Below are 27,935 nucleotides of genomic sequence, written 5' to 3' on the forward strand. Positions count from 1 at the left end.
CAGAAAATATCTTGCTAAATCACGACCAATTGTAACCCTAGCTACAGTGGGCAGAGCAGTGTCAATTAACAATCCTTCCCATCACCAGCAATTGTAAGGGCGTTGCCAAGACAGTTCTTGATTGATTGACTGGTATCGGTGACAGAGGTCTGGGACTTTTACCAACTTACAGTCAAGGAAGAAACAAATCTTACTTAATTTGTGGATGACCCCAAACTTGAAAAAAAAACATCTATCCATTCCTTATATTCATTGACATTAAGTTCCAACTGAATTTTTACGCCAGTCATATATTTCATGTTCGGGAGAAATTTCACAGTTGCTAATTGGAAGCTTTCTAAGCACACCTCATTTTTGTAAGTATGCCAGGGAAACATGCTTGGCATACACAGTTTTGGTCACGAACTGCTCATTTGCTAATAATTTTACTCAAGTTGACGAAACATAGTTCTTTGTTAAGCAACAGATAGAATAGAGTTTAAGCTTGTTATAGATACGCAAAAAAAGTAGATTTTAATTCCAATAATAAACTGTATGTATTTGTATTTGCGTTGTAAAAATGAAGTGAAAAATGCTCGCTGCTCATCTTGAACTTAAAGTTTAAACCGCATTCATGTTAAAATTTGCCTACTATTTGCATATTTATAGTAAACTATGATCCTAATCTACAATTACTTCGAAGAAAAACAAATTTCAACAACTGAGTGAAAATTATTAACAAAAGAACAGGGAAGTTGAGATATTTTCCAATTCGAAAAATGTCTTGCCAGTCGGGAATTCGTCATTTCCAGCCTTTACTATCACACAATCTTATAAAATTAACCGTTAGTTGATCCTTTCAATAAAGGGGTTGAAATAATGGAGTGTAGAAATATAAAAGCTAGCTCATCAATAAGTGTAAGATTCATTTGCAGTGAATCACTTTAATTCTTTCACCGGCATGTGGTGGCTGTCTAGAGTGGAGCAAGTGCTGTTCCAGTGCCGCAAATTCTGAAGTATGATGCTGATAGAATCACCACAATTTAATTAAAATTAAATTAAGAAAACCACATATATTCATTTCATATCTATCGTAAAAGACTCGACCTCGTCCAGCTGCGTGATTGGAGCGACACGCCATCACTGAAGCTGTAGTTGCCATCTAAGAGGTAACTCGCGCCTGACCAATAATGCAACGACAGGCGTTAGAGTAGCTAGCAAACTCCAGGGATGAAGCCATAAACGAAGGGAAACACTTAGTTGTTGAAAAATCCAGTTTGTGTTTGAACGATCGTACGCCAAGGCTTAGTAATACATTTACAGAGAATGCACGATGGAAGCAAAAAAAAAACTCGAATATAACTCACCATCAGGAGGCACAAAATCTTGGCATAGACGGTAAGCTGTGGTAACCTGTAAATAAATAAAAGAGAAGTGGTTAATTTAACATGAACAACTGAAAACTTTGTTTTAACAGCAGCCATCGTCGTCGGTCGCCATGTGGTTTATTCGCACGTACCAGGAATGCATGTATGCTCTCTTCGCAACATGTTTCAACATTGCCCGAGAACAGGAGAAGGAGTTACTGTAGAGTCTCAGTTGGATTTTCAGAAAACCAGAAACCACAATATGCAATCTCTTCAAACGATGATGGTACATTCTTCCGTGGAAATATTAAACAACCTTTAATAAATTTAATCAAACCAACTTGCTCATATTCGTTCGTCGCGGGGGGAGCAAATAAATCGCTTGTATGAAATCCCCCCTCTGCAATTCAAAGGTAGTCAGTGGATGTACATATTTTGAATCTACCGCAGCACCCAACAACCAATTACCTTATACAGTCGAATGTGACTGTGAATCATACGCATCTAGTTCAAAGTAGAGCAGGAAATCTGATACTGAAGCTAGTAAATCATGGAATGAACTTCTAACCCAATATGTTCAACCACACTTTGCCAGCTGGATTCTGCATGTTTGAGCCTTGAAAGAATTTACGTAAAACACGCAATGTGCGGTATTTTAACGTGGTTTTGTTGAAGGGTAGAGTTACACCCCAATTGCACCTGATACCAAAGCACTCGCGACGCAGGCCGTCTTCGTTGTCTGGTCTGTTGCTAATAACCCCCACTGTCAGTAAACGTTATGAAAGCGAGCTTATGCTTATGCATGCTAACAACTGTGATACGCTTTATTTTGCTGTAGTTGATACGACAGGGGACAGCAGAAAATAGTAGTAGACACGAAGTAGACGCATAGTACTTTGCCAGCTTAGCTTAGCATTGATCTAGACTGGTGATTGGTATGGAACTGACTTTCACTACACATAGGAGTACATGTGATAATTTCCTGCACCTGATAAGTTGCGCTATTTCTTAAGTCATCCTTACGAATATATGTCTACAACATCGTTAGACATTTGTTTTTATCCGCTGGCACATAATTCATCTTTACGATAATGTTTTACCATCACAGTATTACTGATAGAAATCCCGTGGAAGCTTTTTTCCCTTGATTTGTTTTCCGTCGATCTTGTTTTCCGTGCTGAGCACCAATGCTACCGACGTCAGTGCGGCAGCTCCCCCACCTAGACCCTATCTATCGACGCATCAACTCATGAACCGGGAACGGCTTTACTTCCCGAAGGACGGCGTGGTCAGAGATGTTATGCCTCAGAAGTGGTTTATTAGCTATAGGTTATTTTTTGAAAGAGCAAGCCATGACCCGTTTAGGCTAAAGCTATAGTATTACTATGTCAATAAGAGGAGGTCTTGCAATGTGAATTTGTCGTTTCTTTCATTCTAATACTGTGTGTCGTTGAAATCGATGATCCATTACCCTATACTGATGTTCATTATTTTAGAGATCAAGCGCAACTTCGAAGAACTTTGCACCAAAAAAACAGAAGTTTTTTTTAATATGCTGTGGTTCAAAAGAGCAAGTTTCCAGCAAAAAAATGCTCTAAAATGGTGTTTAATTAAGTCAGTATCGTTAGACAACTCACTTAGAAATACCTAATCTTACACGTGACGGAATTCATCTTTGACATAAAGGATGAAACGTAAACAAACATGCCATGTAGAATTAAGTGCTCCGAGACTGACAAGTTCGAAAGTACGTTTGATTGAGCTGAATTTCGCGTCTATTATGACTCAATTTTATACCAAAATTGACGCTCGTATATGTCAGTCTCAGAGCACCTAAATTTACATCAATTTTTCTAACAGTGAAGTTATATAAAGATGCATCTGGTGAAGGTCTAGTCCACAAATTGAATTCGTTAATACGCTACTTAAAAGAATACTTTGTTGTGTGATGGTGTACTAAAGGCTCACTAAAAGTAAATTGGTACGCACAAAAGACCTGTAATTTGTGATTCAATAAGTTTAAAAAGTCCAATAATGCTTTACAGTACTTTTATTAAAACTTCTAAGTAACAGCATTAGATGGTTACATTTCTCCAGTTCGAACGAAATATTCCTCTTGATGGAGTCCATCAGCGTCCGCACAGTGGAAACGGTCACTGCATCAGTCCATTTCTTCTATCCTTTCTTTTCAAAAGATGACTTTGCCCCTATGCTTTCGAATGAATGGCAATACACGCTTTTTCAGGCATTCTTCGATATAAACTTGGGATGTCATTTTCGAGGAAGTGACAAATGGTTTTAGCGGCGCCGGTGGTGTAGTGGTAAGCGTGATTACCTCTCACCCCAGCAGGCCTGGGTTCAATCCCAGTCGGCACCGCCGGGATGTTCTGAGGCATCACATCTCTGATCACGCCTTCCTTCGGAAGGGAAGTAAAGCCGTTGGTCCCCGGTTCATGAGTTGATGAGTCGATAGGTAGAGTCTAGGTGTGAGAGCTGCCTTTCTAGCGTCGGCAGCATTGGTGCTCAGCACGGAAAACAAGATCGACGGAAAACAAACCAAAGGAAAAAAAGAAAGAAAAAAAGACAAATGGTTCCGTTTTCAGGTGACAACTGCAAATCGCTTGCCAAATCATGGCCTTCTTCGCGAACTTGTCGGCAAACACGAACTTGAATCTTTCCGGTACATCCCCACGTCCAGTCGCGATGTAAAACTTTTGACCGGGAAGCTGCATAAAACCGAGTTTGACGTATGTTTCGTCATCGATCAAAGTGCAGCCCTTGATCGTATATAAATTTCCACGAGACAAAGCGAGACCAAGTTTGTACAACTAAATTTAAGAAAATAGTGGTACTTTTTCATACACGTAAAACAAATGGCATGAACATCAAATTTAAGGGTGGATTTCTTGTATCCTCTGCATGTTTTCTTCTAATGTCAGTTCCAACAATGGAGTGTATTGTACAAACAAGTTTTTCTAGAATGAATATGGGTTATTCGCCAAGTGACCGAGAAAAACTACAAAAGTGAAATTGAACTCTTCCGATTTGGACCAAATTTGGAGAAGACACTTATTTCAGATCAACTTTAAAAAATCAAAATATTTGTGCCCTTGGTCCAGTTCCCTACTCTATGTATCGTAATTTTTATGCAAACACTTCACAAACAACATTTCATGCTTTTTTTTAATAATGGCTCTTTCTTGCTCCCCATTCTTGTTTACATAATAAAAACTTATCGAAAAAAAAAAAATTGCGTAGTCCCAGAGATTTTGAATCAACGAAAGCCAAAAGTTATTAGAAAACATTTAATTTTTACTTTATTTTTACTTTATTTTTTTCCAAGATAAGTTGTTTGTTAAGTGTTGCCAACGTTAAACATAATATTGTGACTGAAAACTTTAGGCGCATATTTTTTAGTAAATGCAACTAAATATTTGATTTGATAGCACGATCGTGTTCTTCAGTCTTTTTTTTACATAAGATCAACAACAAGTTCGAAGCATAGTTCCTGTAACACTATAGAATTTTTTGCCTCATTTTACAAAGAAATGGAAGTACATTTTAGACCTATTATTTTCAATGTTTGCAGAAAACAGCTGAACAAAGAATTGAAGAAACAAATTGATGATCGAATCATGGACGGTGATAGGATGAAAATGTAAAGGTAAGTTTTTAAGTATATTATCATTTTTGTATTTCCGGATCTGAAAACTTGGTGTCGCATGCAGTGTCTGTTTTTATCATTTATCATCACATGCAAGAAAACGGCGCCGGTGGTGTAGTGGTAAGCGTGATAACCTCTCACCCCAGCAGGCCTGAGTTCAATCCCAGTCGGCGCCGCCGGGATGTTCTGAGGCATAACATCTCTGATCACGCCTTCCTTCGGATGGGAAGTAAAGCCGTTGGTCCCCGGTTCATGAGTTGATGGGTCGATAGGTAGGTGTGGGAGCTGCCTTCCTGGCACGTCGGTAGCATTGGTGCTCAGCACGGAAAACAAGATCAACGGAAAAAACAAACCAAAGGAAAAAAAAAATCACATGCAAGAAGTAGCGCTTTAACCCAGTGTAGATGAATTGCGCTTGTTCTGGAAATCTTTGGTGTCACCTATAAGCAAAAGTGGTCATTATACATCAATCAACACGCGTTTGTTGATCTTCGCCGGGGCCCAAAATTGTAAAAATCAGAAGCGATCCTCAAAAGCAAAATAATCAATTTAATATTGGGCAAAATAATTATTTTTTTTATATTGTGGACCCCAGAGCCTAGAACCTCGATATTATTATCAATTACGCATGAGGCAATAACTTTCCATCGATTTGTGTGTAAAAAAAACAAACACAACACGTTCTACAGCGCTATATTTGTGTAAAATGAAAATAATAATTTTGCAATTGATCCTAAAAATCGTCTCCACCAAGATGTAGACGAATATTAATATTGAAAACATAATGATAATGATAATGAAGATCCAGCCCCAAATGGACAAACATAAATATTGACTTCGATACTCAATACGATGATCAAAATAATGTTGTTATGTCAAAATTCAATTTTATGCAAGTAGTTGGTCTTTCTGTTAAGGTTGTTTTCGTTTTCATCTAAGTTGAGTGTAGAAGAAATGATTTTTATCAGCACTGGTAGCATAACCAAATTAAGCTTTGCTTGGATTCGTCAAGAATTTGTTGGTGCAGAGTTGCCAAACATTTGTTTCGCGTTTAAAAAACTATATTCGAGATTTTTTACAAAGTGAATGTAGTTCTACTTTTTATTTGATTGCATCGTCGTGATTCAAAGTCCATTATCACATATGAACAGGCAGATCACTTCACAAACTGATCATCGTTCATTCATTTAACGGTTGGCTTAATTTTGTATTAAATGGTATTGTCGCCACTGACGGTGCTGATAGCCATCTCCTATGTAGTTTGACATTGGAACACTACCGTGATCTGTTGAGCACGGGTCTGCTACAATTGACATAAGGACGTTTGGCATAAGGATATTTGGTATAATGACGTTTGTTAATTTACTATTCAAATGACTCCTTCTTTTCATTACTGCTTGTTCTTGTGCATATAATTATTGTTTTTGAGGAAATTTTTCCATCTAATATTTAATAAAGATTGTGTTAGTACTTCCTGGAATTATGTTCATGAAATACTGAGTAGAAAGGATTCTCAAAGAATAGTCTAGTAAAATAAAAAATGCATTTAAGTATTGGATTGATTTTATAAAAACTAAAGAAGACACAAATCATGTGTTGCTCAAAACGCTAAGGCACTATAAAAATAATGAAAAATATCGATCGGAACAAACATTTGGTCTGCAATAAGTTTCTCCTCTAAATTTGATCCAAATCGGAAAAGGTCAATTTCACTTACCTCGGACACTTGGCCTACATCATAAAGCGTTTCCATAAGGACACAGATTTTTCTGTGTACATTTATGAAGTATTAAGGAAAAGACTATTTTTTGTAAAAAAAACTCATATTTATGACTTAACCTTAACATCTTTATAGTTGGTTGGAAATGCTATCTAACATGAAGCTTTAGTGTGATAATTTATTAGCTAGAGAATGGCCCCTACCTACACTCTTCTAAGACCATTCTCTAGCAAATAAATTAGAACAATAAAGCTTCATGTTAGATAGCATTTCCAACCAACTCTGAAAATCGCAAGCTTCGCGTATGAAGTAACATAAAAGCACTTTGAACTTAACATCTTGATAGAAACATATGGTAGGTGAGCCAGTTTATGCACTCGTTTGTAAGTATACTTAGTTTTCATATTTTATAAAATAGAAGCTTTCATGTTGTATAGCAGCTGATACCACTGAATTGAAGTTTAAAGCATTCTGAATAATAAAACGATGTAAAATGTCTCTGTCTTCTAACTCTTGTACCAGTTTTGGCATCAGTTGTTCCTTTATTGGCCGTAGAAGTGTTCCAGTTTTTGGCTTCGCTTAATGGGTCCTCAAAATCACGCTGATGTTGAAAACAAATCCAAAATTTCAATCTTATATTTAAAAGATTACATAGTATGAGCATTAGATTGGAAATGTTAAAGTTTTGAATGATATAGGTATGATTATCAGCATGCAGTGCCCAAGCCTAGCTCTGGTTCTTGAGTGAATGGTTTTAGATGATGGGGATTGTAGAAATAAGCAGAAAGTAAATTTGCGTTGAATTCATTTTATTGAATAAGGATTTCTTCACTTTTTGCAGATATGAAATCTTTCCCTTCTAGCAGCTGTCGTTGAGTGTTTCCAAGTATTCAGATGGAGAAATTCAAAACCTAAAACAGTGTCAACCTCCCATTTGGCGGGTTGAATACGATGTGATTGGAATAACGCCTTCATCAAATAACGTGCTACACGGTAACCAGCGTAAACACATAAATGAGTAAAAAAATACACATTTTTTTATATTTATATGCAGCTGTCAAAAAATGTGTAAATTTGAAAATCTTAAAATGTGTAAAAAAAATACACATTTTAATAATGTAGTACCAATCAAAAAATGTGTATTTTTATACTCGTTAATGGGTAAAAAAAAACTTCAAACTTTGCTGCATCCTGTTTCGTTGACCGGCCTTCGGCCGCTAAGCAGTGATTAACAACAGTGAAATTAAGGAACTAAGGTGCAAACTGGACAGTGCAGATGGACAAGTTAGGGTAAGTGATTTATATTATTTTCATAGCTAAGTTTAAGAAGAATTATTTTTTTTCATAATCAAGGTTTTCATTGTCCGGTGTCTGGCTGCGATGAGTTCCGTTGAGGTTAAAACTCAAATAAAGAGATAAATGTGATAAAGATAAAAGAGATAATAAATTATTATTGTATCCGAGAATTCTTTATTTTATCAGTGACACAAATAAGAAAACTCCGAAATAAATAGAAAAAGCATGCTTCCCCATCGTATTCAATTTCTAGAAATGATTACTTTTTACACGTTTGCTGGGTTTACACATAAATGTGTAAACGCAGTTTACACATTTTATGAGTAGGCCCCTTTTTTCACAAAATGTGTGAAATTTTACACATTAATGTGTTTACGCTGGTTACCGTGTAGGGCGCGCAGAGTAGAATGAGCACTTAGTTCTGGAGTCTTGTTGTTATTATAGATAGCAAGTAGTTCAATGTGCAGAGCGTAGTAGTTCAATATCCCAGTAGCTTGCACGTCTCAGCGACGTCCAACATAGAGACGCAGAGCGAAACTTCATGACGAGCAACTTGACCTTCATTCGGGCCACGGGAAATGTTTTCCATTCTAGATGAATTGGTGGGACCCAGCGGGACCTTGACTGACTTGTTCTAGCAGGAAAACACTCAAAAAGGTAGAAACAACAACAAACTGGCACTGTCAAAACCATCCAATTCAGCACTAATGCCAATAATCGCTCGCCAGTACCAGTTTTTGGTCATACTATAATATCATGAATTAAAAACGAAAATCGTATTATTTCGTATTTCATGATTACAATTGAATATTTTACAACACGTTTGAGCATAAAGATCATCATAGTTTTACATATTTCGATAAAACATGATTATTAGCCGTACGTCTAAGAAAGCGAACCACTTAAAGATGTAGTATTTTGAAGTATATTGTTTGCTACTGAATTAAAGGTCGCATATGAACTGGAATTTTGTGTTTGAAATACAGTCGTACAGAGTATACCTTACCATGTTATTTTATTATTTGCTACAATTTAGACTTGCGCCAAATACTGAAGCTAGGGCCAAAACTGACTCACCTACCCTAGTTAAATAGAATTTTTTCTAATAAATAATAAGTTAATAATTTAAAGTGCTGTAAAAGAAAAATAATGCCTTCTTATTTTTGTAAGTAAGTAAGTTTCAGAAATTCTTTCCAAAGCATGTTATCTAGAATGAATGAATTTCTATCTAATCGACCGACTGCCAAAGAAGCATACTCGGATCATGTATATTGAATAACATACATACTTATCTTGCTACCAAAAAACGATAATGGACAGTGGATGAAAAACACAAAACTCCAAAAGATATGTGCATGATTCGAATATTTTCGTTTTTGTTCACCTGTCTTCATACCTGTTTTGAGGTGTATCATGCACTCTCACCAACAAATCAAATCAATTTATCTTGTGATGTTCACCTGATACTATCAGGCACAGTTTGTAGTATATACTTGTAGCAAAACCCACCAGCGAGTGTACGTAAATATCTACTGAAATGCCGCATACGTGTGCTTCATATTATGATGATTTTTCCGTCACTACATAGCTATGTGACAGTGAAAGCATAACCGAAATTGAATAGGTGCAACCGTCCGTGCCATATCGGCATTACCGGTAGATGACGATGGAATTAAAGTAGCTGTGAGGCTGTGTGGCTCAACTTGTCACAAAAGTCAGCTTAAGAAGGAAGAGAAGAAGAGATCGAGAAATGTCTCCTGTGTATCTGATATGGATCTTTTTCTCGGTAAAAATCCAACGGCAAACGTAACGTACCACTTGCATAGATTCCTCTATCTACCATGTTACAGCTGAGCGACCTATCCCCACTTTCCCCATCTGCTATCAATTTCAACTCGACAATCAGGTTGCTTATTATGTACAGTTTTATAAGAAATCGATATATTTAATTTTATCACATGATATATCTCTACAGTTATAAAGTGGATGGTTCTAAAATGGGTCTCATTGCTCAAGAATCATCCAACCTGTGAGAACGATACAGCCAATATTTATGTGACATAACATGGACTGCTCCTGTGATTAGAAAAGCACATGTACACATGTATCGAAGGCCATTCCACGTGACCTATATAAAATTCATGACAATATTCGAAAGGGATCATTGAACTACTAGTCAGTCTTCTTGGGAGAGCTCGTTGCAATGAACCATCGTGGCTGTATGTGCAACGCCATCGGTCTGTCTCCCAATTTCTATATGCATAATTGATTGGTACGAGTGTTTGTTGAAAATCAATTTGTTATTTGTTTTTGCTGGGAATTTCTTCAACGAGCAGCAAAAATTGAAAGCATTGATTAAATGCAGGACTAAGCTTTTGGCGTATCGTGAATTAAAGGGTGTGCAATAAAAAATGAGATTTTTTTCAGTCATGTAGCTAGTAAAAAAAATGTTTTTTCACGAATTCAGTATTTTTATTAAAAACATAATGTTTATTCTTAAAAAAGAAGTCAATATATATTGGAAAAGGGGCCCTGGTCAGCCGTACGACGCAACTTAGTCGCGATGCTCTCATAAGAGCGCTGGACGGCACTGAAATCATTCTCATTTTTTATTGAACACCCGTTATTTGACATCATAAACATATCGTACCAAATATATAGTCAGCAGCTTATTTTTATGTTAACTTCTGCATTCCAAAGAATGTAAGATTCTGATTTAGTTATGGAGCTTAATAGATTAAATATTACGTTCAGACTATAGTTGATAACTATTACGTAATATTTGTTGTCTTGAAATGAACACCCAAAGATACATTATATCCGTAAATCATGTATAGGGGACTGCCTCTCTGGATATCAAATGTAATATACGCGGTGGCTGGTAGCTCATTGAACTCGCGAAACAGGGTTACGAAAGACCTCAAACCAAGCAAAACATTGTTCCACATTATACCTCTGGTTATCACGGAGATACACAGGTTTTTATGTTTGAGGCCACCTCCTGTCTCCTTAATAAAGAAACAACAACAACAACCCTACTGCAATAACAAACCACTTAGCGATCTAAAACCAAATGTTGACATCAGCTAGAAGCATACGCTATCTGCTACCGGAGATGGAGCGAAAAAATATGTTTAAACTGCAAAAAAAAAACCTGAAAAAATAATAAATACAAAATAATCACAAAAATAATGAAAAAGCATAAAACGATAGCGCAAAACAACAAATTAGGCCGAAAATTACCTGAAAAGCTCAAAAACTGTCTGAAACGGCCTTTAGAGTTATCGAACTTCACCGCCTTATAAGAAATACTAAATAGCTGAACAACTTTACAAGAAAACTTATAACGAAATATTTATAATAACAAAGTAGTATAAAAACCCGGGATATCTGGAAACTCAAATGTGATTAAAAAACACATAATAAAATTTGTAGGAATTTGCTAAAATAGCATAAAAACGCCACAATAGCTTTCATAAGCGGTAAAATAAAACCAGAAGGCTTTTAAATACTGAGCACACGTTTAAAAACCTGCATAAATTTTAAATGTCTAAGCAAACTGTTAACGTTTTAGTACTCGCGCTAATGTTTGTAACACGAGCACTCGTACGTTGTTCAAAATAAATACAACAGAATGTTATTTTCACTTTGAGGGCACATCTTGAAACATGACATTCTCCAAAATATTCTTCAAGTACTGGTCTATTTGAATTTCATAAAATTTGGTATTGAATTTCATAAAACATGTTTATTTCTCGTTGATTTTTATTTTTTTTTTTTTGTATTGCACTTTGTACTACGGTGCGAGTACTGCAAGGTTAATTATCCCATTGATTCAGAATAGGTATCTGAAGAAAAACGTCAAATCCCAGAGAACCATTACGTGAAAATAGAAGGCATTTTGGAATCAACCACCTAAAAGACATGGCTTTGAAAACACCCGATTGGCTTAACAGTCAGAAAAGGGCTTATTTTAAGCCAAACTTAAAACGCCTAAATGCCTTAGTAACAACCAATTGGCTTTAGAAGACGCCAAACTTGGCCTAAGAAACCGTGAAAAAATAACGTAAAAACGGCCCTAAAAAATAGCACATAAATAAAAATCTAAAAATGGAGTTTAAATTATTCCATGTTAAGCAAATGCCTAAATATTTAACGCAATTTAAGAAGATAAAAATTTCAATGATCTCACTTCAAGAGTTTTTCTATTAAAAGGTTATTTTGTTTGGTAAATGGAAATTTAATCTTTTTTGATCAATTTAGTTGAACACTAATTAAAAATTTTGTAATATGTTTTATAATTTGATATTCAAACCATGTTAACTTGTAGAATCAAAATCATTTATTCTAGCACATGTTTGGTTATTCCAACATGATTTTAAATTCAGATCAATTTTCCATAAAATATTGAAAACTTGTGGCCACACTCTCCGAATACCTATTTTCCATCTGAAAGCAGTCTACGACCCACTAACTGGTTGATCGCGGGCCATTGATTGTGGTTTTTATTTTCGTGTTTTGGCTGGTGTTTTTATTTGCTTAAGTGATATAACTTTTGACGGAAAAAAATTTCGTCGTAAATTTCCTATTTTTTAGCTGTATTAAAATGATTAAAGGTTTTACTACATACATACATACATACATATTAACATACAACTTCTAAACTCATGGTTGAAGATGAGGTTGGAGCAAAATATGTGATTAGGGAAGATGCATAAATGATATAGCATTTTAGGGTAAACAGCTATGTCAAAATAATACACTACAAGGTGTTCAAAGTTGGTGTTTCTTTTTTTTATGCAATTATTTTTTCCAGGCTCATTTGCTGTAGCTTTGCGGAGCTGATATTCATTGTTTATATCACAAAATTACTTAAAACTATCGTTAGTAAAGCGGGGCCGATTACTCGCGGCTATCTCGAGATTAGGGGTAACAAATTGTAACAAATGGATGACAGAGACCAATGTGCTCTTGATCACGAACTAAGCAACATACTGATGAAAAAGACAAACATGGGGGTACACCGATGGGCAGCTAACAACTTGGGAGAACACAAGATGACACTAACTACTAAATCCTCAGATCTATCCGTTTTAAAAACACATAAAGTGTAATATTAATTTGTATTACATATCGATACTATTTATTATTTTTTTAATTTGTTGTGAATACCTATGTTGGAAAACCTATTGCATGAGAAAGAATATTTTTTGAAACCAAATTGGTCTCCACTTAACATTCTTCAATAATCAAACGAATATCTGTAATTTCTTTCCTAGAAAATACATTGTACATTGTGCGATTATGGCAGCTAACAACAAAGGCCTTTTGCGATTAGCTTTTATCAACATTGAAATCTGCAAGGCCCGACGCCTCGTGACAAATCCTTTTCCTCCATTCATATGTAGCGACCCATGTCTAATTTCCATTGATTATAAAACACAACATCGATTCGTGTCACCTAACACCATCCTGTATTGCTGGGCGACTCCATATTTACTCATACCTTGGTACACAAACAATACCCCACAGGGCGCAAATTTAAATGTATTGATTTAACCGTAAAACCAAAAATAAAACAAATGAACAAGACTGATAAGTGTCGCGAGCAGTGCGGGTTTTTGCACGCTCTTATCATTCGAGAGCTATTGTACTGTAGACGGAAACAAACGCATGTGGTTCGGTACCCCACGTTGCCCGTCAAGCCTGACACCTGGAGTACTGCTGCGTATATCAATTTCATTTACAAACCCATAGCGCACATCATCACCGCCTGGTGGGAGTAACCCGTCCTGCTATAGATTTGTAGCAATCATGGGCTATTGACCCAACCACAGGCGCATTATTATGACAAAACCGAAAGTGCGCCAGCTTTACAGTCCACAGTCCTTTAGGGTTTTTTTTTTTGTGAAATTTAATCCGACACGATACAAATATAAACACGAGCTTTTGGTTTGTACGATGGCACAGGAGGAGTCCGATATATATGTCATGGGTTTATAGCAGTCCTCATTGAAGCGTCAAAACGGCTCACCACCTCTTTTACATTTTTTTTTCTTTCCTTGAGGTGCTGCCGCCGAGATCCGAAAGAGATGCGCTTGTCAAAACCAATGAAATGCAACCGCCAAAGTTTGTGATAAATTATTTATGAATGAACGGCGATGCGTTTTTTATGGAACGTAGCAAAGATTATGATATTTGATACTTTTCGATTCCTTCGCTTCCTTTGTTGACTGGTGGGGTAGCTACACTGACTGTTTTCTTCGGGATTTGGCCCAGGCCAACCGCACGCCGCTCCGATATTCTCAGGAGGAGTGCTGCGGTGAATGTCGTAGCGTAAAATTCAAGGTGTAAAAATGATTGACATAAAGCCCAAATCCGGTTTTCAGCGTTTGTTTTCGGAGTTTGAAAATTGGACTGCAGCAACGTTGATTGGCGTGAGTAATCATCGAATGCGCTTCAAGCCGGGTTTAAATTCGAAGGGGAAACATGTTTTCCGTTGAGTGTACCGCTAATTGATAACTGTGTACCTCGGTAAGATTATGTGGGAGGCGATGTTCTATTTTAATGATGCATAGATTATCAAGAGATTAAGCTTGTTCTTCTCACCGAAAGCAGGAACCGATGAAAAGGTTCCGCTGTTCTGGCCTGATCATCTGACGGTTATAGTTACCAGCATTTCCGTTAGAATTTACTCGAATTCAAACTGTAGAGTAGTGAACCATGAGTATCATGAAGGGAATTTTCAACAGCTAAACTTTTCGGTAAAATTCAAGCATCTTGAGTTATTGGTTAAAGCACTCCAAAACCAGGAAAGCTCTTATACGATCAACAATACTAACTGCTTTAATAAGACTTTAAGACTGATTATTAAGTTGACGACTAAGTATTGCCGCAACGTGGGTAGATCACCTTTTCGTGGTACGTTACGGGATGTAAGATCTAGTCCTCACTACTTCAAACTAGGGGAACAGGAATTTCCGTAATCAAAGGAACACATCTTAGTCCTTGTTACTTGTGATGCCTTGTTGATAGTGACAAGACTGGGCTTTTTTCACCGAGGATGATCTTGAAACAAGGAAAAAATTAGTTAGTCTTCATCTATGTGATTCCTAATATTCTATTCGTTGTTCCCTAGTTTGAAGTGGTTAAGACTAGGGTTCTGATGCATAATCTTTATTGGTGTCATTTCTTAATTTTGTTGCTAAGGAATCCAGTTTTAACTGACAGGGGAGGGAGTTTCAACACTCCGAAGGGTATAAAGAGCGGGACTGTTCAATTAGAGCAGGATTCTTGCGATAAATGCAAGAATGGCAACTGTAAAAAAATGGAATACTTCATCATTTTTCAATAGTGATGGAGTAATACGACATACACTAAACTAAGGACATGGGATATACTACAATAGATCAAATTACTGGTCGCAGTGGTGTTAGGTCCCGAACAGAAGGACAAAAAAGTATTCGCATGTAACCATAGGCACGTTATTTCGCCTTTTTGGCTATTTTCAGTTGAACAATGGCTATACCAGTGTTTGTAAGTTCTGATGAGGTCATTTGCTATGACATCCAGTGATTTTTTTTTAAAGACGACAGTAAGACAATGATAGCCTGATATGACATGAAGGGTGATGTTTATGTGAGTAATATTCCTATGCTCTAAAATTGCAAGGGTTATGCTACCTGAATCTTTTATCACCTTTTTTTCGTTTCATTGCTGACGACGAGGCTTGTTTCAAATGATGAATTTCCGATCAACACTAGTTATACGCAGCAAAAACTTTGTAAATTTACATGTGGAACATTGATGTATGTTGTAACCTTATATGAAACATACAGCAATAAAACATTATTATTATTATCTCTATTTAGGAGCAATAAAACATAAATTTTACATGAAAGTAATTACTAATACATTTATTTGCAATTTAACATGCATGTTTTATTTTACATGGATTTCAAAAGTTCAATTCATATTACAACGATGGAAATTTACATAATTACACGTTCAGCTTTAATCAATTGAATTTTAGATCGTTAAACGTGTAATTTTATATTTAAAAACCTGCTTCAGTTGGAAGTTGAAAATTTCAAAATATGTTTATCCGTGTAACTTTTTATGTTCTGCAAAGAGTAATTTTATGGCTGCAAAGAGCAATTTTACATTTGGCACATTGATGTATTTTCTGGCCTTAGTTGAGACATAAGCACTACAACTTTAATGTTTTCACGTAAACATTTAATAATCCAATAATTTGCATTTAATTTTACATGCATCTGTGTTTTTACAGAGCAGTGAAGGTTCAATTGATATGAATAGAATTTTCAACGAATAACGATATAAGTTTACATGAATACGTAAATTCCAGTTTGAACGTGTTTAACGTGTAATTTTATATTCAAACCCCTGCTCCGGTTTGTAGTTGAAAATTTCAATATATTTGTATCGGTACTGTTTATATTTGATACCTTGTATACTTTATTTTACTATCACGAGTGCGTTTTTTTAATGTATAATTTGTGCTGTGAAAAGACATATGCATATGTGAAATACGATGCATTCTAATGCCATGTAGCAACAAAAATATTATGATAAAATAATGAGAAATATCAGTGATAAATATGTACCAACGGTAATATTAATCGTCAAGGATTTTTCTGGAGCGCAGTGAAAACACTATTGTAACCTTTTAATAAACTTTAATTGCCTCTCAGAGAAAGATCGAATGAACACCGAGAGGTGCTGCTACTGCTGCCAGATTGGACAACGGCTGATTGCAAACTTATTCTTTCAATTATTAGTTCCCGTAACAGGCCTGCCCAACGTTTTTAAAACACGGGCCAAACGTTAAAATTCATATCATCTGGCTGGCCAGAAATTTTGATTTTAAATTAGAACCGGAAGGTTTTAAACGATTTTACAATCACATTATCTGATTTGGATCAAAAGTAATCAAATTGTATACTTTAAAAAATAAAATTTTTGGTTTAAACAATAGCATGCTAAAATTACATGAGCTAACAGAACCCAATCTATCCAGATCTATGATCAATATCTTCAAATTTATCTAATGCCCAGATTCTTGAAGAAGTTCAGGATTCTGTTTTTTTTTCAAAGAGTGCTTGATTTTTTTTTGGGCACGAAGTTTTCCCAAATTACAAAAAAAAATCTAACTGTGCGATTTAGATATTATATTTATCCAAAGATCCCTTCTCAGACAGAGATTTGGTTTTCTTTTCAAAATGCCTGCGTATTGAGTATCCAAATAATACACCAAGTTTAAGCTATCACTTTTAAAAATTCGGCATAATGACTCATTTGGTCTTAATACCTATTCGGCCCATAGATGTTCAACCTAATGGCCCGACACCCGTAACGACATATATCGCGTCCTGCTTACTAAGTTTTATTTTAAAAAAATCGAATATCAGATGTGCGTTGGCCCTTTGGCAATGTTATTCGAGAATTGCATAATCGTAGTTCTTAACAGAACGGAACAAGTTGATAGGACTGTGTTAATGAAGCCTTCTAGGTGGCAGCGTTTGCAATTTGAATTTTTCCAGTTGCCTCAACCGTCAAGGTGGTCCGGTCACGACGATTATCCACTCCAACCTCCAAACGGAAAATGTCGCATTCTTTTGCTCAAGAGTGCTTCGCTTCATCGTTTCACTATGCCTGCCCTACCTGGCTGGTTGACCGTCAATGTAGTGGCGGCAACTAAAGCTTTCAGCCAATAATCCAAGTGGGTATGGGTCGTATTTATAACAGCAGCCGGATTTTGTTACAACTTATCATCCGATTTGTCATACTCATTATGTCTCCTGATAAGAACGTAAATCCTTTGCCAGCCAGTGATCGCCGCAAGCCGGTGCCAGGTACCATGGCTCATACAATACCGCGCAAAATATTTCAATTAGTTCTGGTCGAGGAGACTTCGAGGCTTATGTGGTTCGAGCGAGCTAGGCACTCAAACGGCAAGAAAATGGAGCAAGAGCTTTGGGATTTATTATTTTCATTGCATTTTATTGCACAAACCTGACCTAACGCAACCAAATACTGGCAAAGCGGAATTTTTTTTTTATCAGCACGTTTACGGATCGGCTCTCTGGATTGGGACTGGTGCCAAGTACAATTTGAGGTACAACGCATATTCCTGGCAATGTCTTTTAATTAAGACTCTAATTAAATCATCCGCACGGGAATTATCCCCTTATCTCTATTTGCAGGACAATCGTTGGTCTTCATTTTATGACAGCTGATGATTAAAGATAGACTTTTCAAGAACAGTAAAATATTCGAGATGAGTAAACTGGTGCAAATAGTATCTTTTTTACTTAAGACTAATGCGAATAATATTTACCAAACATACCATGAAACAGACTATGGAACACAACTTTATGTTCTAACGTCATGTAACATAGTGGATTTATGCATATAAATTGAAACTTGTTTAAAATTAGACACAAACATAGGAAAATGCTTGTTGAAACAAATAGATTAAGGGAATGTGTGCTCTATGTTAAATAGTACATACATTTAAATTACACAGCATTGAGGACGACCCTTGCGTAGTAATAACATCTATACTAGCCTGGCCCATTTAAATAAAAGTTCTAATTTTCCACGGGCCAAACCCTAGATTTGTTCCTTTAGGTAAGAAACCATTATCCGGAAGTTTCAGCTCATTTGGTTCTAAGATGGGATGGCACTTTTAGTTTGAATTGTGTATGGGGAATTTGGATAAAATAGATGAATAAATAACACTCCTAAACTCCATCGATCATAAAAAAGTTTCCTTATTCTCGATTTGATTCAGATTTTCAAAAAATGTAGTTCAGTTAATGAGTAGCAACTTTGCTGTAGATTGCATCATGACTCCAGTTAACTTTATTGAGATATTCGCTTTTGAATGTATACAGTATATCTCAAAATTGAGCGTACAGCTGTCCGTACAGTTCAGGAAAACAGCTGTACAAACACATCTTTAAAAAAATAGATTTCTAATTTTTTGGCTCCTGGCTCATCAACCATTTATTGGTTATCGGTATAGTATTGGGCTTATTTTGATGAGTGTGTAAGTAAGTAGTTAGAGCTATTTTAGAAAAACTAAATTTCCTAAAAAAACACATTTTCTTGAAATACAGTGAGCCAAAAATATTGAAATTTTTCTAATCTGTAGTCATAATAAAAATCTTTAAGATGCCACTAATTTTACTAAAATCCAACTACTAAAAAAATGAGAATTTTTTCAGTCATATAGCTAGTAAAAATTTTATTTTCAACGAATTCAGTATTTTTTATTAAAAACATAATGTTTATTCTTCAAAAAACGTCAATGAATATTGGGAAAGGGGCCCTGGTCAGCTGTTCGACACAACTTAGTCGCGATGCTCTTACAAAAGCGCTGGACGGCACTGAAATCATTCTCATTTTTTTTATTGAACACCCGTTAGGAAAAAACTTGAAAATCGACTGTTTTCCTGAAATTACTCAAACTTCATACATACTCTGCCAATAAAGTCCAAAGCTATACTGATAAATCAATAAATAGTTGTTCAACCACTAGCCAACATTTCAAAAATCTATCTATTCACAGTTTTTCAAAAAAAAATCCCGTTCAGGTGTACGCTCAATTTTTAGATACACTGTATGTGCTTTTGATTCCTTGATTTTTTTTCCGTCGATCTTGTGCGTGCTGAGCACCAATGCTACCGACGCCAGGGAGGCAGCTCCCACACCTGGACCCTACCTATCGACCCATCAACTCATGAACCGGGGACCAACGGCTTTACTTCCGAAGGAAGGCAAGATCAGAGATGTTATACCTCAGAACATCCCGGCGGTGCCGACAGGGATTGAACTCAGGCCTGCTGGGGTGAGAGGTAATCACGCTTACAACTACACCACCGGTGCCGCTTATATGTTCTTTTTGTATATGAAAATTTCAACCAAATCTCCTATTTGAACATTAAACCAAAAGCGCCTGCCTGGGAAAACGTCAAAAAGAACTGAAACATTCAGATAGTGGTTATCGCACCAAAAGACACAAGCCTGAAGGTTGGCCTGTGGAAAATATGAAATTTTATTGTTTGTGGTAATCTAGTTGATACGTTGCTTAAACTGCTTATATTTTGTTGCAATATACGAGCAGAATGCACATGATTACTTAATATCTCCATAATACTAACATAAATCGTGATGCTGTCTTCAGCAAAGTTGTTACTTATAGTATGTGCTGAAATTCTGAGCTTAATAGAGTTTGCTGAACCAACTCTATGCACGAAAGAGGGAAGGAATATTATTTATAAATACATTTCAACCAATATCTCCATATATATTTTAAATCAAAAGCGCCAGCTCTTGTTGCATCCAAATGAGATGAAATTTTCAGAGAGTGGTTTTCTCACCTAATGGCATAAATCTAGGGGTTGTGTCGTTGAAAAACGGATAAAAAATAAATAAAAAAAAAACCCATATGAATGTGCACCAGTCTAATCCATACCTCTCAGAAACCCATCAAAATAATTTTTGAATATTTTTTTTAAGTGCAACAACAAGCGTCATTTTGACTACCATTTTTCATGCGTCAATCCAATTCCTAGAAAGAGCTGATTCCTAACCTCCGGATTCTGATTGAAGCACACTTTAGCAACTACATATGAAGTTTTACAGGGATTTGACAATTAGAATCTGATAGTTTTGCGAAGAGCGATATTTATGAAATATAATTTGCTTCCGAAGTAAACCAACTTCAAACCATTTGCGTGACCTCTAAACCTTCATAAATCTTTACCATTTTTAACACAGACTCATATGTTGGAGTTTTGAGTCAAAATGGAGGGTGGCCATAATGATTGCAGTTACTGTTTACAGAATTAAGCACCTTACTGTGACATCAAAGGTAATGAGGAAGCAGAACGACTCGGGTGAAGCACGGAAATACCGGGTTCACCGTACATGGAAGGGGCAGAGACCTTTATACGAGGAACATAAAAGGAGACATACATAGGAGATGGACTACTGAAAAATCCGAGGAAACAACAATCGTTTTAGACCGTAATGCTCCGCATACCGGACAGTTCGTTAATCCGGACATTCAATTTTTTTTTATTAATTATGACGTCTACTTTGCAACATGATAAACATGTGTGATGATTTTTAACGACGACAAAAGGTCATGTTAAAATCAACGAGTATGGTACGCATTGATAATCAACTATTAACAGTGTACATATAGATGGATCTTAATCCACTTATGTCGGAATTTCGGAGCTTTATGCATTGTTTAGGCTACAGATTTACAAGGGTGTTATAATAATTTTCAACAAGAAAATCATCTTTAAGACGTACAACCTTGTAACATGTTATAGCTCTGTAGTGCGAACATACCATTACGGCTCCCCGTTAACATTACAACCTATGATACGTGGTGTAGCTTATCTTGATATCAGAATCACTGGAAATAATATATATGACGTTTGATATCAAGATATCCTATATCACGTAATAGTGTGAACGGGGTATTAGAGTTGGACATACAAGAGTTACACATCAGCACTACATATCATCTGCCCTCAAGTCAGGTCCCTCTAATAATTTAATCAATTAGAAAAATCATGGATCTACATACAAAATGATCCAATTGATAATTAAATTAAAACAAACCTTTTCATTTGCATTCTAATATAACATTTCAACTTTTCCTAGGTAAAAACTTGTTTCTGTTCCCAAATATGAGCCAGGGGCCACATTGCGCATCTCGAAACGAAAAACTTTTTCATACAAGCATTCGTGCCAAAAGTGTTTCGTTCCGAGATGCGCAATGTGGCCCCAGGTTTTATGTAAAAAACCTCTAAAGTAAAGAAAATAAAATAAAATCGCTAAATATTTTATGAAAGCCTCCATCAGATTAATCAGTTTGAGCTGAAATTAAGACATAGAAAACGACTGGCCCATGGCATTCACAAATCATGCATCTTAATCGTTTATCCTAAAACTTATTATTCATTAGCTCCGATATCGTAATCGAAAAAGTCAATAGTTACATTTTATTTTCTCGTTCATTTATATTACCACTTCACCTAATCATATACCCGACAATATTTTTGTCTCGATTAAATACTCTCAAAGTGAATGAGTTATAAAACTTCATGGTGCTTGTGCATGAGCCGAATGTCACCTTAAATGTTGCTGCTAAATGGTACATTTATCTTGGAAATTATTGCTCATTAGCAACTGCAAACGGTTGCTGCGCTGCGACTGTTTGATTTCTTGATGATCGAACCGTAGCGGATTATTTTCTACTGCGTACTAGTTCTGCAAAACATCACACCGGTGGCTTTAACAGTTCGGTATATACGTTCTAGCCTTACGGTAATATATGGGAATAATTAGAAAGTGGGATTTGTATATTGTTTGTCAGCCGGCTTAAATAGGGTGAAAGGATGCATCTCTACGTCTGTAATGGTTGACATCATTTATCGTCGAAAGAATGAATGACAATTCAATTTGGCACACAATCAAGAAGAAGGGTGTGATAATTTGAACAAATAAACCCAATAATCCGTTTTGGGATTGTAACACTTTCAACGAGACATGCGCCCTTATTAACTTGAAAACCAAAAAAAATCTTTCCAAAAAATTTGTCTTGACTGCTACAAATAACTAGACACTGGAAAAATCTCGACTAACGTGGTGCCCATAGCTATTTCATTCATCGATGCAAAAAAAAATCACATCCGTCCCAGACTGATGACACCGTGATAGGGGTTGCATCTGCCCTTCGCACGCGGAAAACATTGTTTATTTATACCACGATGATCGGCACTCGCAAGCAGGAATAGCAGTGGAAAAATGAAACAGTAAAAGTATACACCGTGCTCTCCAAAAAACGGATATGAACGAAACATCACATTGCTATTACTACCCATCAGAGACGATATTGTTGAAACGCGCCTCATTGTCATATACCATAGCACGGTGTGCCTGATGGTAATATTATTTGGAGGCAAATCGCATTGTGATAATTTATTAGTTGCACAAACGACATGAACATTGAAGGTCCAAGCGCAATTATAGCGAAAGCGGGACGACAGCGGCAACGGAAAAGCCCGATCTGAGTAAGGCTACTTTACGGATTGAAAACTAGTTAGAACCAAAACGACTTCGGTTAGGTATCTTGATGTAATTTATGACAACTGTCAAACTTTCCGTTTCCGTTCCACTTCCGCCCACATTGCATTTTGGATTTGAACTATTAAGCTGTTGTGCAGTTAAATTTAAAATCAATTATCAACACAAAAAGGTCAAAGAGATAATTCAAATTAAAAAAAACAATAAGAGGTTGAACGGCCTATAACGCTGTCCACGAGACAATTGCAATCAGCTGACTTTTTTGTTTACCAAGAATTTTTGAAAGATCGCAGTAGAACTGGCAGTTTATTCTCATATGAATCTCTGCTTTGTTTATGTTTACGTTCAGCATCACTCACACAATCTAGATTTCCAGCTGTCAGTTCCACTGAGAAACGTCTCTTGGATCACCTTATTGCCAATTCAGAGAAAAATTAGCATTTGGCGTCATATTTGACAACCGAAAATGACAGCCGCGACTGACAGCTGCTTTGGAAATTTCGAGCGCTGAACCAAAATCTTTAATTAAAGACCTTTTTTGCATGACAACGCATTATAAAACAATAACAAGTTAAGCCTGGTACGCAGCTGAAAAGTAATGACGTTTTTACGTGCTACGGGATAGGACACGGAATGCTAAAGAAATTACTTTTCCCTAGCATTTCTTGAAGCCTGATACGCAACTGAAAAGTAATGACGATTTTACGTGCTACAGGATAGGACACGGAATGCTAAAGAAATTACTTTTCTTTGACATTTCTTGACCCTGTACGCAGTTCAAAAGAAATCGGTAAAGGAAAGATCGATTACATTAGTATCGTGATCGACATGAAGGTGGCGCATTCTGAATGCAATTTCACTTTCTTTGCGGAATAATGGTCTAGTGCAAATTAATATAACGACACTTTAAAAAGCATGATCAACGAATGATTTTCTTTGGTATTTTGAGAACTTCTACCGATTGTACCTGTTATTTTTTTTTGCAAAAGCAACTTTAATGATTATTTGAACTAACTCTTTGATTATATTTGTGCAACAATAATTTTTGACATGCTAGATCATGCTTTGAAAATGTCCAGTTTCCTTATCTTTATTTCCGACGGAGAAAATCATATTTCCATTTATTTCCGTTACCTACATGATGCAATTGATTCTTTCTTAGGCATTGTAGCATAAGAATGTTTCTAAATACACATGATTTAGAATTTCTCTGTCTCTTGCAATTGGGAGAAGCCATGCTGTTTAAAGTGTCCTTATTTTAGTATCCTTTTTTGAAATTGCAAGTTTTACAAATTTAATAAAAATAAAAATGCGATTCCAAACGCTAACATAGAATCCTGATGTGAAGTTTATTTTGCAGTTGGTTTAAATACTAGGCAAGGTTCAAATGATGTTAAAGTGTTGTGAAAATCTCAAAATCTCAAAAACTCTAATCTCATTCTAGAGGTTATTCGCCTACGAGTATTGTCATGAAAAACAGAACTGTGCAATGTTCACCGGTGAGATTTCCTGTGTTGGTGCTATTTATTATTCTTAGTGTTTATTATGCATTATTCGATGAAAACCTAACAGAGAGAGAGTTATGCGTGAGTTTTGAATAAAAATATGTTTTTCCAGTGTGAGTGTGAATATGTGAAAATGCATGAAAATCTCCAGCATGAGATACCGTGTGAATTGCAACTCAGCGGCACAAACCGTGAAAAACGCATAAAAGCATATTTCAAAAAATTGTATTTTTATAAACTTTAAAAAAACAAGGACAATTGTTTTTTATCATTTTTTTAGTTATTTGTCAAAATTACTAAAAATAAATATCGTGTAAATTTTTCATGGAAAGATTTCCCTACAACTCTCTGTCTCTGATTAGAAATGACTTTTTTGTGCTAAGATTTATTGAAAAAAGTTGAAAACGCCATTTTGAAAAAAAAAAGATTCAAAATGGCTGAATTTTAGCAGAAATGTGAATGATCCTTTTTTGGTTTGTTTTTTTCCGTCGATCTTGTTTTCCGTGCTGAGCACCAATGCTACCGACGTGCCAGGAAGGCAGCTCTCCCACACCTGGACCCTACCTATCGACCCATCAACTCATGAACCGGGGACCAACGGCTTTACTTCCCATCCGAAGGAAGGCGTGATCAGAGATGTTATGCCTCAGAACATCCCGACGGCGCCGACTGGAATTGAACCCAGGCCTGCTGGGGTGAGAGGTAATCACGCTTACCACTACACCACCGGCGCCGTTAAATGTGGATGATAGCCCAAACAAATATGCAAATTTTCATGAAAACCGGAGAACGTCGATTCAAAAATTCATTTTTTTTTTTGCATTTATCTGCTCAACTGTGTTGTTGAGAGCCGTCGTAATGTCTCTTTAGGGACGTAATAAAGCCAAAGAAGAAGACCTATTAAAAAAAAATATTTATCGAGCACATCTTTCAAACCGATCAATACGATCATCAAACTATAAAAAACGAAAACTATTACCTTTTAAAATAAGATAAAACATCAAAAATCCGTTTATAACTTCCGAAGACATTACAAACATAGTAAAAACTGTGATTTAGGTTTGGTGGTTGAAGAGTTAATCAAAAAGAGTTTTCGGAGGCATCTGCCGACGGCAAATTTGTATCCACGATAAAAAAACGAACAAACATAATTCCAATGTCATGCAATTTGAAGGTTAACGGTTCTCTGGACTTCATAAATATAACACCAAAATTTTAAAATTACTCAATCACATTTTTCAACTCAAAGGTTATTCATCTAACCCACCGTGTACATCATATTCCCGGCTTTCTCCTGTTCTATTGTATAAGAATTTACACCACTCGATAAATTTACCCTCAATGTGTTTTAATTAAAATTTCATCGGGGTAGGTATTCATTACTGTGTGGCATGTGTGTGGCGAATGATTTCAATGTAAGGTAATGGCAGGAAATACAGAGAGACTTTGCGTTTACTCTCTTCTATCCAAATCCGAACCAGTCAGCCGCCAGTCGGCTAGAAGCTTGTTCTTGATCGAAGAGTTGATTTTGAGGAAACACCAAGAGGGGTGAATGATGAGTACGCACTTCAATTGAGCTGAGGGTACAGATGGGGATACTTACATCGTATTTATTTGGCCTCATTGTACCTTTTTATTTTGTATTAATAAAATGTCACATTCGTTAATGCTACTGAACAGATAGCCACCGATCCAGATTGCGGGAGTTATTTCCATACAGGTTGATACACACATATAAAAATCTTTGTAATCACACCACTTGAAGTAATATAGAGAAATTTATTATGAAAGAATTCGTTATTCCTTTTTTTATTCTGCAAAATGCACTAGTCGCCTCTTGACGTTTTGTTTTTTTTTTATATTACAATCTTCTGTTATCGCTGATTTTTTTTTTCTAACACTCCGACTAATACAGTAGTCTCCGGCGCGTGACAAGAGGTTGATTAATTGTATCTTCCCAATGATTGTTTTTATTCACTTGACACTGATTCAGCACTGCTTTGTGTGCACATTTCAAAGGTTCCCAATCAGTATATTCCGTTGGCTGCAAAGTGCATCGCACCACCGTTGGAACTTTCGTTTTGCTAAAGTTCATTACGTATGAAACTGGCTACCTAAATAATCTTTCACTACACGATGAGTTTCCTAACAAAAACACAAAACAAAAAAAAAAGCTTCACTGAACAGTATAAGAATGCATCATAACATTTTAACATTACCTTAATGCACATTTATTTGAGTTTAACTCTGCCATCGGCATCGGCCACATGAATCAATTGCATGCGCTTGTCGTCTAGAAACTCATCATCTTCAGTACACATCATACTCTTTTAGCATTCACTCGAAAATCTTCCTATATATTTCTTCGTATATATTGGACGCTATTGTAAATTATTTTTCTTCGTTGTGGCTCATATAAGCTCCAAATCCACACTTTTGTTTTCCGTAATCAATCAACTTTTTCACATGTATCTAGATAAAACACCAAAACAGTATAAATAAACCTCTATTAACTCACGTGTACACACTTAAATCTTCGGTTGAACTCTAATCGAAAATAAATCGTTATCAGGAAGCTGATAATTTTTTTCTCGATTAACTGATTGCGCGCATCACACACAACAGATACTCTTCACCGCTTTACACGCCATACAAAAGGAACGGGTACGGGTTACGATCAAATCAATTAGATCAATATTTTCATTTGCAACGAGCAAAAAGTCGAACAAATTTAGGCTTGCAGCACCTTTCGTCCACCAGTAGTGATCCAAACAACCGTCGGTCAGGATGCTTCAACCCCTTTCCAGTATCCTTGCTTGCTAGTTCCACACGGTTTCAGTCCAACACTGTTAGGAAATGCCACACACGAGCGAGTTGTTCACCGTACGAGGCGCAAAACAGTACTAAATGCTTGCCTCAAGCTGAATGTGTTTGAAACCGTCCGTCCGTTTGCTGCAACGCTCACCGTCGCTGTTGTTGCTGTTGTTGGGTGGCTTGGTCGCATATTTGCTCTGCTTCGTCCGATGCCTGCGTTGAAAAGATTCACTGTAAACCGATTGTCGCACGAGGGTTAATCATGCTGTATCACATGGTTATGCGACAAGTGAGAGGGAGGATTAGAGCCGAACATTGAAGCAGCATAGTGGTATGCAACATTCCATGGGGTGTGCGACGGAAATCAGCTGCATTCAGCAGTGTTGCAGCGATTTATTGTGGAGTTTGGGGTTGAGAGACGTGTAATTCATTTGTAGTCGCTCTTGTAATACCAAATT

At 36.3% G+C, this 27,935-nt stretch overlaps 1 long non-coding RNA gene across 1 annotated transcript in view; it reads right to left on the reverse strand.

Moving 5' to 3' along the window:
* Positions 1-27,549, reverse strand: part of LOC135711964 (uncharacterized) — an 86,900-nt gene extending 59,351 nt beyond the window's left edge. Inside the window, exons 1-2 of the long non-coding RNA XR_010518516.1 lie at positions 26,267-27,549; positions 1,347-1,392 (exon numbers count right to left, since the gene is read on the reverse strand). This is a non-coding gene — a long non-coding RNA (uncharacterized LOC135711964). The remainder of the gene's footprint in view (positions 1-1,346; positions 1,393-26,266) is intronic.
* Positions 27,550-27,935: the final 386 nt, after the last annotated feature.

Source organism: Ochlerotatus camptorhynchus, unplaced genomic scaffold (genome assembly GCF_037179485.1).
Source record: "Ochlerotatus camptorhynchus isolate MF236.1 unplaced genomic scaffold, CSIRO-AGI_Acam_v1.1 ptg000447l, whole genome shotgun sequence".
NCBI classification, from domain to species: domain Eukaryota; kingdom Metazoa; phylum Arthropoda; class Insecta; order Diptera; family Culicidae; genus Ochlerotatus; species Ochlerotatus camptorhynchus.